Here is a 17,929-nt window from a genome sequence, read left to right as displayed (position 1 = left end):
CTTTCTTCAAAGTCAGTGGTGACCTTGCTTCGCCACTGGTGACAAAATCCAAACCAATAGGTTAATCATCCAGTTTTATTCATGCAGCCACTTTACCAGAAACAGTCTTGCAGCTGTGCCAAACAATTTCAAACAACTAGGCTGGCCAATTTCTGAAAAGATTAAATTTGGCTTCACTGTGCCTGGACTTGAGAAGAAGCAGGCGTGAGAGAAAGGAAAGGGAATACACATTGAATCGAGGCATCTGCACCAGATTAGAATCCACTGAGTAATGCCAGCGAAATGTACATGCAGATTTTGGTAGGGACAGCACTGAACCAAGAGTGTAAATGTGTTAACAAGGAAAAAAACTGCAGTGCCATTGCGCACCTGAAGATCCAATTCTCATCCTCCAATCAGATCATAGCATATTCTTAATTCACTCAGACCTACACCGAATAGACTCCAAATATTGAAACAAGGATATCAAAACATTTCAGGGAAGTGAATATAACAAATTAAAACTACACCTTTATTATAATGTATGACAAATGCAGTTTTGAAAGAGAGGAGTTATGAACTCAATAAACTTACATGACATGCCCTTACTTTAGCTAAAAATACACCACAACTATAGATCTTACCTTGGTCGTGGGTGGTCACATGGTGATTCCTTGCGTTTTCTTGAATCTAATCTCGCAGATTCAGAGGAATTTTCACCCATTCCACTCATCTTGGGGACATGTAAGCAGCTAAAGTTGAGAGAGATGTGTCAATTAGCACTTTAGAAAAGAACTCAACTTTCACAAATACCTGACGCAAGTACTTTTTTTGACTACTGGGCTTGGCAATGTATTATTGCTCCTTGACACGATAACAGACATGATGCTAACAAAGCATAAAATGCAGGTCAATTATGGACCGGTTCAATGAACACAGTAAACTCGACAGGCCCATACTCACCGCTGCTAGTCATTATTCACATACAATTCCAGTCATCACTCTGTGATCAGCCATGTTCATACTGAATGGCAGATCAGGCTCAAAGGGCTGAATGGCCTATTCCTACTCTTTTAAAAGTTTCTCTGTCCCAAAGATAATCGTATTTTCAGCAGAGTTATTGAGCCTGTTGGTCAATATTTAGGGGTCAGTACAAATACAGGACAAAAATACTTTATTCACTCGTCACTTTGAAAAAGCAATTTATAACTAATTGGGTGCAAAGTTGCAGTGTCCTCTTCCCCGAGGACCAGCACAAAAGACCACAACACGGTTACCATCAGGTCAGTGCAGTATTCACAGACTAGATGAATGCCCAGCAATACAGAAAGAAAAAGTGATGAGAAATGGGAAGGGAGAAGGAAAGAAGTATAAAAATAGGGAGGTCCTGCTAAAACTATACAAGCTCTAGTCAGATCACAGCTGGAATACTGTGAACAGTTGTGAGCCCTTTTAAGGGAAGGTATAATTGCAATGGAGGCAGTCTGGGGAAGGTTCACTCAGTTAATCCCAGGTATGGAGCGATTATTTTAACAGAGGTTGAGTCGGTTGAGTCAGTTGAGGCTGTGCTCATTATGTGAGGGAGGAAATTCCGAGACCCCTTGCAGAAATATTTGCATCATCTATAACTACGGGTGAGGTGTCTGATGACTGGAGGGTGGCTGATGTTGTACCTTTGTTTAAGCAAGGTTGTAAGGAGAAATCGGGGAATTACAGACCTGCAAGTGTGACTTCAGTTGTGGATAAATTGTTGGAGATGATTATAAAAGATGGGAATTATGGACACTTAGAGAGGCAAAAATTGATTAGGGATAGTCAGCATGGTTTTGTGTGAGGAAAATCGTGTCTCACAAACTTGCTTGAGTTTTTTTTGAGGAAGTTACCAAAAAGATTGATGATGGCAGAGCAATAGATGTTGTTTGTTTGGATTTTAGTAAAGCCTTTGACAAGGTTCCGCATGGTAGACTAATTAGTAAAGTTAGGTCACATGGGATTCAATTTGAGCTTGCCAATTGGAATTTCAAGACTAGGGAGCATATTTTTAAGGAGAGAGGAGAGAGATTTTAAAAAAAAAAAGTGAGGCAATTTTTTTTCCCCACAGAGGGTGGTTCGCATGTGGAATGAACCTCCTGATGAAGTAGTCAATGCTTAAAAGACATTTGGATGGATATATGAATACGAAAAGTTTGGAGGGATATGGGCCAGCAGCAGGCAGGTGGGACTAGTTTAATTTGGGATTATCTTTGGAAAGGACTGGTTGGACCGAAGGGTCTGTTTCTGTGCTGTATAACTCTATGACTCTGGAAGAATAAGGTGCAATCTTATGACAATACAAAGTTTGTAGGAGGCTTGACAGAATAGATGCTGTTCTTGTATTCTAGCCCTCTTGAAATGAATGTAAACATTGCATTTGCCTTCCTTGCTGCCAACTGAATCTGCATGTTAACCTTAAGAGAATCCTGCACTAGGACTTCTAAATCTTTTTCTACCTCAGAGTTTCAAAGCTTTTCCCACTTAGAAAATAGTCTAAGCCTCTATTCTTCCTACCCAAGTACATAACCTCACACTTTCCCACACTATATTCTATCCGCCACTTTATAGCCCATCTCCGAGCCTGTCCCAGTCCTTCTGCAGCCTCCCCACTTGGTTGTTTTGCTCCTAACATTCAGAACTTCCTTACTGCCAATCCCACTCAAATTTTCCCAACTTTCTTACCAATGCCCACATCATTCCGTAGCTGGGAAAATTCTGCCTAGAGCTTCGGTGTAGAAACAGCCTCAATCCAGCAAATTCTGTGGTCATTCTTTATGCTCCTCATAAGCCTTCTCTTACCTCACTGTATTTTACCCCATCAACATATTCTTCCCCCCACCCCCTCCTCATCCCTTAGATTCATCTACGCTGTGCACCTCAATTATTTCATTTGGATATAAGTTCCACATTCTGATCACTTCCTGGTGAAGTATAACATACCTCGTTCTTTTGAATGTTTCTTCAAATCCTTATTGGATTTAGCAGCGATTATTTTATATTTATGGTCATTGTTTTGGTCTCCCACTGCCCACTTCCTCCCTCAAAAAAGTGGAAACATCTTTATAATGACACCATTAAACCCCTTGATAACTTCTCAAATCTTTGTGTTTCTCCAGAAAACAGCCGCACCTCATTCAGCCTTTCCCGATAGTCGTTTCAATGTTTTCTTTCAAATCTTTTTTGTTTGGTTTATCTCTATTTTTGAAGGAAAGCTGTGAAAAACACTCTCATTCATGTTCTAACCAATGATCTATACCCATTTCATGATTTATCTACTTTTGAACTTCATTCTTAGGAAATATTCAGTGCCCTGCTCACATTTTTAATGGCTTTGTTAATGTGCAATTTTTGTGGTAAAAGTTCATATGAGAGATCGCAAACAGTAAATGTTAATGCTTTCTCTCCTCAAAGAAGCTGCCAAACCTGCTGAGTATTTCCAACGTTGCTGTTTTCATTTATTATTGACATGTTTGAGTTTAGGAAGCTAGATCGGCTAGACTTCTGAGGGACTACTTTATTTTGACAGTATCTCTATTAATAAATGAATTGGTACACAGTTCATGCTTGTCAAGCTCAGTACTAAATTTAAAGTCAGGAATAAAACTTGAACACCGCTCTGAATCTTTCCAAACATTAAGCACAAATTACTTACAAACATAGCAAACTGGACATTACAAACCACATGTCTGAAAGAAATTGAATGTAACGAGATTAATGAGAATATGATTATTAAGAATAATGCAGAGAAATAAAGTGCAACAAGGAAAGCAAATGCATAGTTAAACAACAATAGATGTACAGAGGTAGAGAGGAGTATGCACATCAATTACTATCTCAATTTTAATTCACATCAATCATTTCGATGAATACATCCTTCAGATAGCTTTGAGCAAACTTCAAAAATAATAAAATATTTCCAAATGTTTTGATTTTAAAAAGCGACCGAGAAACATTTAAATTTATGAACACTTCCCAGAATGAAACTCTGTCATATATTACCAAACTCCATTGCTACTCTGCTGTTGCTACTTTTTTTTCCGATTCCTGAGCATTGTTCACACTGACAAGTATAGCAGCAACAAACAGGAAAGGACGTGAAGGAGGATGTGTTGTCAGAGTGAAAGTGAAAAAAAGCAATGTTTTAACCTCGATGATGAGCAAATTAGTGCCAACACAATCCACAAGACAAACAGAAACTGCTCAAAAATAATTAACTTTAAGGTCCACATTTTTCATAAGAACCTTCTCATGCAAGGTGATGTGACTATCAATATGACTGATAGACTTAAACTTCATCAGTCAAACTGAATGCTAGTTCTACATACAGGTACCTTGTGTCAATGTATCTCTATTATGGCCTTGTCCTTTCCATGCTTGTGTAACAACAATATATCATGATGACAATGCTTTATATCAAAATTGCTTGTAGGACTTAAGTTTTATCTGGTTCAGTTGTAAGAACGAGCTGAATTGTTAACAACAGGCTGCCTAGCCAATTGCTCCCATTTCTGAAAACCGTCTCTACACCTGTTCAGGGTGAAAACTATTTGTTCTTTCAACAAGGTGTGATTATAAGAACATCAATATTGTATTTCCTGAGGAAGGCGTGCCTCGAAAGACTTCAGCTTCAACTGTGCATGATGAGTGACTTAACAACACATGCCAAAACATCATAATAACAAACTCTAGAACACCCTATTGCTTTATCCTTTTGACGACAAAACTAACCCACTGGCCAAAGCGTTTATTTTTTAGAAAGTCAATCTCTGCAAAGAAACTTTCTCTCTTTTCCTGAAGAGAGGCTGTACTAAAATGCAGTGTTTTGAGGGTATTTAGTGGGATAAGTAGTTATGATTCTAGATTACTGACTGCGTATGTTAATCAATAAAGATGCAATAATTGGTTAATGATAAAATCCCTACAGTGTGGAAGCAGGCCATTCAGCCCATCAAATCCACACAGACCCCTCAAACAGCATCCCACCTAGACCCACTACCATACCACATCCCTGTAACCTTGTATTTCCTATGACCCATCCACCTAGTCTGCACATCCATGGACACTGAGGGCAATTTCCCCATGGTTAATTCACCTAACCTGCATATTTTTGGATTGAGGGAGGAAACCCACGCAGACATGGGGAGAATGTGTAAACTCCACACAGATAGTCATCCGAGGGTGGAATTGAACCCAGGTCCCTGGGGCTGCGGGGCAGCAATGCTAACCACTGAGCCACTGTGCCACCCCAAAGTTTTGGTTGCAACAGAAACCCATAACTGTATTTATTAAGAAACCCAAGATCTATTCATTTAAAACTTTATATATAGGTAAGGTACTTAACTGGTTATTGTGCTAATTGGAAAAAGTATTTTTAGTTTATGTAAAAACGCATTATGTAGTGGAACTAGAGTCTCAGTGCTAACAATATGCACACACACCAACATGCATACAGGCTCATGGTGCCGTGCCGTGAAGAATATTTTTCATTTCATCTTTGTTTGCTCTACCAATACTTTGGGGATCAAATGCCACAGATGTTTCCCTACTTTACTGCCTTAATACTGGCAGGGTTGCCAAAGAAACCTTAGAAACATGGTGCAAAAGGCAGTTTTGTCATTTATCCAGAGTTTCAGTGGCCTTTTTCGCAATACTTTGATGCTCAAGTGGTGGAAACCACATGAACCCACACCACTGTCAGCTGATTATGTGCATTTGCTTTTTTTGAGGGCTTTAATTTCTTATCAGAGTACACTATATATACATTCCCTCAGCTACCTGACTAAAGTAGCGACATCCAGAATTTGTACGTTGGCTACTGAATACATTTGATAATGAGTGGGCTACATGGAATTACATAAAAATGTGAGATCCCCAAAAGTTACAACTCTTTGGGCCAACAGTTTTTAAAAGTTACTGTAGAAACACAAGCGCAGATGACAGGAAAGGGTGGGGACTCTGTGGGCCAGATCAAAAGTAGGTTTAATGCCATTTTTGGTCGTGCAGGTTACTTCTTAGACACCTCTGACCTAAAGCAGTGTCAATAGTTTTGGAATTCTCACTTTGGAAATGATACAACCAGGCAGGAAAACATACAGGAAAAGACTGACAAAGTTAAAGAGTTAAACATACTGGGATTGACTCAAGGATATGAACCTCAACCAACTGGAAAGACGACAAAGAAGAAAGTTAGAACTAAAGCATTCTAAATCCTTATACAACACAAGGGGCAGTGGACTAACATTCTAACTTTTTACAAACTGGTTTGATTTAGATTCCCCATAATCACAGTAGCATGCTAAAAATGGAGATAGGTGGCTTAAGGACACGCAATCACATATCCACTCAAAAGTAGTTGATCCACTGCACTTGCTTGCCTTTTAAAAGGAATCTTTTTGAAAACGAACAGCTATATTAAATTTTAAAAAGGAACGTCTCCCAGAGCCAAATAAATAAAGATATTGATCAATAAGTAAGGTGTTAGAAGATCCCAGGCTCTATTTTCAATAATCAAGCTGGCTACAATTGGTAGTAAGAAGTGGCAGTGCCAAATTGCCACCCACTCATTTCGATTGGAATGTGCATGCATGCGTGTACGCGCACGTACACACGCATGCCTTTTTCTCTGCACATCTGTCTGCAAGTGCTTTTTTTTGAGTCTGTCAAGAACTGAAAATACAATCAATCAATCAGTCTGCATCTTGATGCCTTTACATTTAAATTACAAACAAAGAACTGTCCAGTAAAATGAGGCATCTTTATCTGTTGGCACCCAAGAAACATCAGGTGCAGGGGACTCAACTGGCAAAACAAAAATTGATTTACCTATACGAAGTTTGCATGGTGCATAAACAGAATTCCTAGAAGCAGCAACTGTGTGTCTTTTAACTTTGATTTTCACTGTTCCGCAAATGAATTCTCTGAACTTCAACAATTCTGCAGGAGGAGAACATGTACTCTATAAGTCAGGGAAATAAACACTCTCTTTATGGATTTCTTAACATTATGATTTTTGGAAATTCTGACACGTAGCTAATGCAAAAAACATAGAATCTTTACAGAAAATGAAGCGGATTCTCCTCTTAATAAAAACAAAAAGAACTGTGGATGCTGTAAATCAGAAACAAAAACAGAAATTGCTGGTAAAGCTCAGCATGTCTGGTAGCATCTATGGAGAGAAATCAGAGTTAATATTTCGGGTCGAGTGACCCTTCCTCAGAACATATTCTCCCCTTGTTTCTCTCATCAACACCAAGATCTCCTTCAAACAAACAATTAGCAGTTCGATTCCACCTCACCCCTTCCTCTTAGACAGTCCTTTGGGACTGTGGATGGCTTGCTTCCACCCCAAGTCAACTGGTTTGGAGATGATTGGTAAGTGCAATGCATGACCAGCACATGCTGCCACGTGTTGACTAGACGGTCAGTTAGATTAGTTATTCAGCAGCTTGTATATTCTCAATTTCATCTCTGCAAATTCCTGGAAGTCTTCCTATCGGTATTCCAAGTCTCATAAGTATATGAGATTGTGGGGATCACTGCTGCCTGGTAAACTGTGATCTTACTCTCAGTTTCCAGATCCTGGTCCTCAACTGCCATCTTCCTCAGTCAGTTTGAATTTTGTTAAGCTTTTTCAGACTGTAAAGTTTGGCACACTGCAAACAAAAGCCAGCAGTTACAGCATAAAAACCGTTCTAAAAGCAAAGCAAAATCTGTGGGTAGACAGAGCATGTGAGATCTAACAACTCAGTCACCAACTTATTGCATGGTTTATTCAGCACTGATAAGACAATCTATTGCCCAAACAATCTATGATCAATCCAGCTGATCACCATGCATAGAGAGGTACTCACGAGGGAACAAGGAGGAAGGTAGTCAATTCTGGAGTGGTTTAAAGAACTCTACAATCAATAATCTTTGACTTGAACACACCTAACCCTCAAAACCCAGTCGAACTCAGGCTCAGCACACCACAGCCTAGAATCTAATTTTAAAAGCTAATGAGCAATGAAAAGAACAAAGATGCCTTTGGAGCTGTTAGAAACCCTGAAGTTCTGATCAATGGCAGAAACATAGTCCTGGCACATCTTCACAGACTCATATCTTTCACCTGGATTAAGCAGTGCATATGAAGGATTTTTAAAAAATTCACTTGTACGTGGGCATCACTGGCTGGCCAGCATTTATTACCTGTTCCTAGTTGCCCTTGAGAAAGCGATAGTGAGCTGCCTTCTTGAGCCACTGCAGTCCATGTGCTTAAGGTAGGCCTGCAATACCCTTAGAGAGGGAATTTCAGGATTTTGACTCAGTGACACTGAAGGAACAGCGAGATATTTCCAACTCAGGATGATGAGTGACTTGCAGGGGAACTTGCTGGTGGTGATGTTCCCATGTATCTGCTGCCCTTGTCCTTCTAGATGGAAGTAGTTTTGTGGGTTTGGAAGGTGCTGTCTGAAGATCTTGGTGAATTTCTCAAGAATGGTATGACTGTGTCGACATTAAAGAAGGACGAGAAGTCTGATTGCAGTAACTACAGGATGAGTTCCTACTGTCTGTCACAGGGAAGATCATTGCAAGGAATCTCCTCAATTTCCAGCTCTCAGTGGCCAAAGCACTCCACCTTAATGCACGTGAACAAAGCTGCAGTCTCCAAACTAAAGATTTCCTCTTGGAGCTGGATATGTGGCTAAAATGATTCCACAAGCCATGATCATCAAGTACTGTCAGAAAGATATGACACTGCATTCTTATCATGCCTAAACATTCAATTTCTCGAATAGCTGTTTGACAGTGTAGAGATCTTAAAATTTTCAATTCCTGCAGCAACAGGTTTGTGCCTTCCGGGCCAAAAAGTAAAGAATGCAACCTCCTAGCAACTTGCAATTTTATTCAGGTGCCAATGTGAATTATGAAATGTCCCTTCAGAATGAAAAATTTAACACTTCCCTCAAGAAACATTTGGGTGAAACCATGTCAGGTGGAATGGCAAATGTACAGATTTCATTTGGAGCTTAGGCAGTACAGGGCACTTTCAAACAGTTTCCTAGAAACTTGTTCAGTCGAGTTTCTTTTTAAATCGCCCATGAGATGTGGGGCTTGCCACCACGGCAAACATTTGTTGCCCGTTCCTAATTCTTAATGGTGAGCTGGCTCATTGAAATACTGCAGTCCTTGGGGCGTAGGAACATCTACAAAGCTGATAGGAAGGGAGTTCCAGACACAAGGCATCAAGGATTCTCTCTAGTTTCAAGAACCTAATCTTGTTAAGACCTAGCTACACAAGCAGAACTCTGACTCTACTGAACCTGTAGATGCAATCGATCTAACCTGTTCCCAAAACGCGTGGTTCTCAATGTGTAATTTACGGTCAACGATCTCAACACCTCAGAGCTTTTGCTCAGTATCATGTAGGAAAACAATGGAGCAAATTCAAATGGACATGTTTATTTTGTTGTATGGATCAGTTTTGGTCTTTGTCTTTTTTGTTCTGTAGAAATTGTACAAAATTTGGCATGAAGGATTTAATGCTGTGTTCCCACTCACCGTGACCTTGGATTGAGCAAGGAAATCAGTGCCCAAGGCCATCATCAGAAACAGGAGAAGGTTTCATTAATTTGTATCAGTTAGAGGTTATTATGTTCAACTTTGAAAAATGAAAATGTGCAGCAAGAGCGTTTTGGGCCTTCAACAAGCTTCTTTTGGGAAATAGTGGACCCCTCCATCCACAAAATGCCTGATGAGTCGGGAAACTCAAAAAGACGAAGAATCCAGATTAGTTTGAGACAATCTTGAAAAATGCTTCATGCCAAATGTTTGTACCTTGGGAGGCCTCTTCTGGAATACTGGGTCCAGCTCTGGTCACCCAGTTATAGGAAGGATATTATTAAACTGGACAGGGTCCAGAAGAGATTTACCAATATGTTTTGGGGTATGGAAGGTTTGAGTTATAAAGGAAGGCTGAATAGGCTGGGACTTTTTCACTGCAGCCTAGAAGGTTGTGAGGCGACCTTATAGAAGTTTATAAAATAAAGAGGGATAGAGATAGGATTAATGGTAGTTATCTTTTGCCTAGGATGGGGATTTCAAGACTGGGGGCATATTTTTAAGGTGATGGAGAGAGATTTAAAAATTTAAAAATTGAGGGGCAAATTCTTTTACACAGAATGGTTTGTATGTGGAATGGACTTCCTGACGAAATGCTGGATGTGGGTACAATTACACCATTTAAAAGACATTTGGATAAGTACATGAATAGGAAAGGTTTGGAGGGATATGGGACAGGAGCAGGCAGGTGAGATTAGTTTAGTTTGGGATTATGTTTAGCATGGACTGGTTGTACCAAAGGGTCTGTTTCTGTGCTGTATGACTCTATGACTCTCAAAATAGCCTGATAACTGGCATAAACAATTGACAGAAAGTTTGCTGCATTTGCACACTGCATTGCTATATTGCCACACACACATGTACAAAATGCACGCAGTTGGCAGTTTTCATGCAAACCCAAACAAAATTAGCCTCAATTTATGTTTTACTTGCAGAATTTAAAGAAATCAACAATGCTTTTACTTTACTTAAACTTTGATAGCTCAGGTTTACTGTAACCCCTCCCAAAGTGACCCAAATTTGACAAGTGATCTGCCTCAAATTCATAGAACATTCCTACACTAAAGAAGTGAAATCACCTCCTTGTAAAGTGTACTGGGATGTCCAGTGTCATGAAATACACAATATAAACAAGTCTCTTATTTCTTTAACAAAAAATTGAGAACGCTGGAATCTCTCCAGGTCCAAAATACTGCATATTGTTGGGAAACAACATTTGTCCAAAACGTTTTGAATAGCATTCCCCTCAACTTGTTCTACTTTCAGCTTCTACTATTTGTCTTGGGTTAATCACTATACTGGCTGGTCACACATTTCCATCTCCTCCTGTCAGTCACTGATACCTTTTCCAAAGCTGCTGCGCTCAAGTCTTTCACCACCACATCTTTCCATCTAGTCTGAAAACTTCCTCTTCACCTTCCTTGCAGTCCCATCTCTCGTCACTTGTCTCTCTCACTAACGGATGACCATGCCAGTTCAATCTTAGCTACACTCTCAATATTCACTGACCCTCCCCATAACACACAGACAGAGTGCGCTGGTTAAAGTTTTGTTGATTCCCCTTACTTTGCACATCCATCTCTAAATCAGCAGCTCATCAGCCACTGTTCTTTGCTTGTCTCTTCCTGATGTTGCCCAAGTGTTTCCACTATACAACAAGGACAGTCTCAAAACTTCACTGCAAGTCTTCCAGTCACTCCAAACAGGACTTTGGGGCGGCACAGTGGGTCAGTGGTTAGCACTGCTGCCTCACAGCACCAGGGACCCGGGTTCGATTTCACCCTCGGGCGACTGTCTGTGTGGAGTTTGCACATTCTCCCCATGTCTGCATGCGTTTGCTCTGGTTTCCTCCAAAGATGTGCAGGCTAGGTGGATTGGCCATGCTAAATTGCCTGTAGTGTTCAGAGATGTGCAGATTAGGGGGATAGGTCTGGGTGGGATGCTCTGAGGGTCGGTATGGACTTGTTGGGCTGAAGGGCCTGTTTCCACACCATAGGGATTCTATGACTAATCCGTTGTTTAGCTCCCCTTTCTATACTTCTGTCTTCAGGCACCCCTGACTGTAGGTAGTCGAAACAACTCACTTTCTCCCAAGGCTCAAGCTAATACATATAAATGGGATCTCTGGTTTGTTGATGTTTGTGCCTGTATCTTTCAGTGTTTTACTCCAATTCTCCAGATACTCAGTCATGTTGTCACCAACGTCTCCACCCAACTCAAATATTTATTCCTTCAAAGTCACAATCATCACTTGGTCACAGTCATAGAGCTGTACAGCATGGAAACAGTCCCTTTGGTCCAAGTTGTCCATGCTGACCAAATATCCTAAATTAATCTAGTCCCATTTGCGAGCAATTGGCCTACACTCCTTTAAACCCTTCCCATTCATATACCCATCCATATGCCTTTTAAATGTTGCAATTGTACCAGCCTCCACCACTTACCCTGGCAGCTCATTCCATACACAAACTACCCTCTGTGTGAAAAAGTTGCCCCTTTCAAATCTTTCCCCTCTCAGTACAGCAGTAGAACCGTGAAAGATGTGGTATTTGGATAAATAAAACAATGTTTATTACTGCTTTAAAGGTTTTATCTATGGCGTTTCCAGTTCACATATTGGGCTTAGATATTTCACCATCCTACAATCAAGAAAATTCCAAAATTCAGAAGTGATCTGAAGCATTCCAGATTGAAGAGTGCACTATGGATAGATGTGTTTACTTTTTAAAATGTTTTTGCAATACATTAATAATCTGGCTATAAAGCAAGTTGAAGGCCTTATTTCTGAGAATAAAGCTGAACTTTGTCTTCTAAAATGTCAGTTAAAGTTCATTAAGTGGAGGTCTCAAATCTGGCCAACTTGAAAATCAGATTTTGAAGGAAATATAAACTTTGTCCTCAAAAGCTGGATTGTGGAAATGTAAAAGCTTGAAGAACTAATTACACTCCTCATTCATGTTTCAATTTTATCATCTCACTAGAAGCCGGTTTGCATTGACTGACAAGAACAAACTGACAAAACCAGATATTCATCTTCTGTTGATAATTAAAACTCACTTAAATAAAATGGATAAGACAATAACTTGATACTTAGCTGATCTTGTCGTGCAATATTGAAGACTGTATTTCAATTTCATTTATCCACTATAACTCACTAATGCCTATGGAACATTGCCTACACTTCCACATACCTTGCTTCTCATAGGACTCTCATTTCACTCTCTGAGGGTCCCTACCTCCATTACATTTATTTTGACTAGGCTAGTTTCCACATCGGTGGCAATTTTGAGGAATTTCTTTCCCTACAACAAAGGAATCCCCACCTGCATCTACATCCGTCTCACCCCTTACACCACCAATCCTGAACTACAATCAGGTGCCTTTTGCCATCTCCTCACCTTCCACATCCAACACATCATCCTCTGACAAACCCACCATCTCCAACATGACGGCAAGAGCAATATTTCACTTATACAAATGAATAAAGTTTAAAGAAGAATATGTTGTTCATTGTGCACATCCTCTGCCTTACAGATATCAAACAAAGACTAGATTTTTGCTTTGCAGAGCACATCTGCTCATTCCACAATTATTATCCTGAGCATCAGGTCCCATTCTTTAAATTTTCCGCTCTTTTACCGCTCTGTTCGGTCTCTTCTATTGTAGTAATGACATAGTCTCACCTTTTAACATCATATTTTACAGCCTTCGCCTAAGCATCCAATTTAGCAATTTCAGACCATACCCTCTGAACTCTATTTTTAAGGCAGCAGCTGTTGGCAATTCTGCTTTTCACATTTATACTTTCTCCAGAACCTTTTGTTTCTTTACTTGCCCTATTACCATCTCTCTTTGCTTCAAACTACCGATTGTTTTGATATTCGATTGCTTCTGTCACCCATGGCAGTAGAGATCTTCCTTTTTGTTCATTTTCCCTCACCACACTTCTTTCTGCCTCTCTTATTAGTACAAGAATTATCTGTAGTCCACAAGGGTGCATAGAGAAAGGTAATGAGGCAAGATTTGAGGGGCACCACTCCACATCACGTACGAGGCAAGTTTCCATGAACTTATCACAGACAGATTGGGATTGTAGCATCGCTCTGCATTTCACTCCAGCTATCCGAGCTAACCAACCTTCACGACTGTAGAGATTGTAATGAGGGCCAGGTGGATCTCATTGACTGCGAGATCCTTGATTAGCCCAGGTCAACAACCCCAATCAGGGAGCTCTGGCTGACAGATATAAACAAAAGATTCAGACAGTATCTTCATTCTAGGCACTGCCTCTGAGCTGGCTGGTCAGAGCTCATGTATTGTGCACGTGTAAATAAAGAAGACTTGGTGATGGGATACTGGCCTCTGTGCAGTTATTTCAAAGACCTTGCTGTTAGATTTCAAACTGAGGGCCATAACATGAACAAGAACATGATAGCCATAACAATACATGCACTGTAATAAATCTTTGTTCTCTGACCAGGAGGTAAACAATGGTAAAAAGGGACAAATCCTAGCCACTAGGCCACAGGGAAGTTTAAAACCCTTCCTTGAAGCCTGTTGCATCCATAAGTAATTTCAGTTCCAGCCAAGGATCCTCAATTTGAAACATAAGCTCTGCTTCTCTCTCTAAAGATCGGGTCAGAGCTAAGTATTTGCAAAATTTTCAAGCTTCTGCTGTCATTTTCTCTTTCAGCACTTAGTTTCACTGCCTAATACAGAGCAGTAGCCCTTCACATTACAAGGTAACTGTTAATGGTTACAGCATTCCTAGCTTCCCTTATAAGGTACCCAATTCTCAATGTCTGTTATGTACCCAGTTTTGCCTAGTAGTGATAAATTGCAGTTCACCTTGTCAAATAACAAAAAATCCCTGAGTAAGTTAGGTGAATTTCCTATTTTGTTTCCAGTTGCCTTTCTTATTAGAGATCTTAACAATACATTGATAATTAATTTTCTGTATAATGTGCAAATCTTTATAAAGATTAACAGAGGGGTGGGGAGATAAATATGCCTACATTAAATAAGTTTCACTCATTCTTCAGAACAAAATGCAAGATATCTCACTTTGCAGAAGTAATTCTTCAAAAAGTACATATCTGAAAATTAGAGAGTTTTAACCTAGTTCATGAAGTTTCTTCTCTCACCTACTTATCTCTTTTTAAATAATGTCTCCCAATCCCAGCTTTGTTTCAATCACCAAGTTCTCTGAAATCAAATTACAGCCATCACTCCTGACAAATTCTGAATCAGCAATTTCCCAGGAATCACAGACCTTTAGAGTACGGTATTGAAGGAGGGTATTCAAGCTGTCATGCCTATATCAGCTCTTTGAAAGAGCAGTCCATTTAGTCCCACATCCCAACTTTTCCCTATTTTCCTGCCAATTAATCACTTTCAAGTACATGTCAAACTGCCTTTGGAATTTCTTATGGAATCTGCTTCCACTGCCCTTTCAAGAAGTGCACTCCAGATTGCTACAATCGTCCGTGTGAAAACAATTCACAATTCTCTTGCATCAATTATTTTAAATGCATGGCCTCAGATCACTGATCCACTCGCCAAAGGAAACAATTTCACCCTACTTGCCTTATCCAAAGCTCAATTAATTTTGAATCTCCTTTAGGCCTCCATTTGACCTTCTCGTCTATAAGAACAACAATCCAAATTTCTCCACGTGACTAATTCTCTCACCTTTGGCATCTTGTCGCAAACCTCCTCTGAACCTCTCAAAGGCCTTCACATTCCTCCTAAAGTGTGATGCCTAGAATTGTGCACAGTACTCCAACCGAGACCGATCCAAAAGTCTGTAAAAAGGTTTAGCATGACTTCCTTGTTTTTATAATCCACTTCCTTATTTAGAAAGCAAAGCATCCATACACTTTCTGAAGTATTCTCAACTTACCCACCAGGTTCAAAAGATTGTGAATATGCACACCCAAGTCCCTCTGCTCTTCAACAGCTTCAATTATACTGCCCCTCCATGTAGTTCCTTTCAAACTGGGTCAGTTCACACTTTGTCATTTTAAACTTAATATACCCATTTTACCAAATTAAATCCTTCTGAAATAGAACAAAGAACTGTGGATGCTGGAGATCTGAAACAAAAACAGAAACTGCAGGGCTGGTAGCATCTGTGGGCAGAAAGCAGAGTTAGCTTTTAGAGTCCAGTGCCTCTTCATAAATCTTATCAAGAGTTAGCTGCAAGATCCACCAACAATTCTGTTTTTGTTTTAAATCCTCCGGATATCTACTATTCTTTTTGCAATTTGAAAAGCATGTTCCTTATGCTCATTCACATAATTTTTATACAGTAAAAATCAATGGCCTCAATACTGATCTCTGTGGGTCTTCCATCACATACCATTTCTCAGTCAAAAAAAAACTTTCCCCAATACTCTACTTCCTATCCCTTTGCCAATTGCATTTACTGGTTTTATTTCTATTTTCTGAATAAGTCCATTCTGTGGGATTTTATCAATATTATTTAGAACATAGAACATAGAACAGTACAGCACAGTACAGGCCCTTCGGTCCACGATGTTGTGCCGAACTTTTACCCGAAACCCAAGGTCGATCTAACCTCCACCCCTACATTATACTATCATCCATATGCCTATCTAATAGCCGCTTAAATGCCCCTAATGAGGCCGACTCTACCACCCTCTCCGGCAATGCATTCCACGCCCCTACCACTCTCTGAGTAAAGAACCTACCTCTGACATCTCCCCTATATCTACCTCCACTCACTTTAGAACTATGCCCCCTCACATTAGCTACCTCCACCCCAGGAAAAAGTCTCTGGCTGTCCACTCTATCTATACCTCTGATCACTTTGTACACCTCTATCAAGTCACCTCTCATCCTTCATTGTTCTAAAGAGAAAAGCCCTAGCTCTCTCAACCTTTCCTCGTAAGGCCTTCCCTCCATTCCAGGCAACATCCTGGTATTTCTCCTCTGCACTTTTTCCAACGCTTCCACATCTTTCCTGCAATGAGGAGGCCAGAACTGGACACAATACTCCATGTGTGGCCGAACCAGGCTTTTGTACAGCTGGAGCTTCACGGCTCTTCTGAAATTCTGAAGAAGGGTCTAGGCCCGAAACGTCAGCCTTCCTGCTCCTCAGATGCTGCTTGGTCTGCTGTGTTCATCCAGCTCTACACCTTGTTATCTCTATCCACCTGGGTGGCAGCTTTCAGGGAACTGTGGACATGAACCCCGAGATCCCTCTGCTCCTCCACACTGCCAAGAATCTTTCCGTTAACCCTCTATATTCTGCTTTCAAGTTTGTCCTTCCAAAATGAATCACCTCACACTTTTCAGGGTTAAACTCCATCTACCACTTCTCAGCCCAGCTCTGCATCCTATCAATGTCCCTTTGTAACCTAGAACAGCCCTCCGCACTATCCACAACTCGAACCACCTTCGTATCATCCGTGAACTTACTAATCCACCCTTCCACTCCTACATCCAAATCATTTACAAAAATCACAAATAGAAGAGGACCCAGAACAGATCCTTGAGGTACACCACTCGTAACTGAGCACCATGTTGAATATTTTCTGTCCACTACCACCCTTTGTCTTCTAAGGGTCAGCCAATTTAGTCCATATCAAGACCATTATTTCTCCACTTCTCCATTAATTGCCTCTATTACTTTATCAAAAATCAAATCAACAAGTCAAAAATTATTTGCAAATAACAAATCCATGATTTGTACTCATGTAGTAACCTATACCTAATACTCCCGTAAGATTGTCTTTATTAGTCCCTAACTGGCCCCACCATTCCTTTAAGTGTCATCTTACTTCCTACTTGTTTATACAAGATTTCTGTTTTGTTTTTATATTACCAAGCCTTTAAGCATGTCTTATACTCACTACTTCTCATATTGTATTTCAGCTCCCCTTGCATTCTTCGTTATCTGGTTTTCCATTGTACTTTATGCTGATATTTATCAAGAACCTCCTTTGTCTATTTAATTCTCTGCTTCCTTTGTTGCCCAGGGAGTTCTAGCTTCAGAAATCCCATTCTTCCTCCTGATGATAATAGGCTTGTTTTTAAACTAGAATTTTACCATCTAAAGACCCACTCATATACTGTTTTGTTGGCTAATCCTTTTTCCAGTCCACCTGATCTTTCTCCAATCAATCAAAATTTGCTCACTCCCAGTTGTGTACGTTCACTTTCTTTTTAACTCCTTTGTGCAACTATAAATCCAATTATACTATGTGACATAACAAGGTGTAGAGCTGGATGAACACAGCAGGCCAAGCAGCATCAGAGGAGCAGGAAAGCTGGCGTTTCGGGCCTAGACCCT

The sequence above is a fragment of the Rhincodon typus genome, chromosome 4 (assembly GCF_021869965.1).
Source record: "Rhincodon typus isolate 14 chromosome 4, sRhiTyp1.1, whole genome shotgun sequence".
Lineage (NCBI taxonomy): Eukaryota > Metazoa > Chordata > Chondrichthyes > Orectolobiformes > Rhincodontidae > Rhincodon > Rhincodon typus.
Note: the sequence above shows the minus strand (reverse complement) of the source record.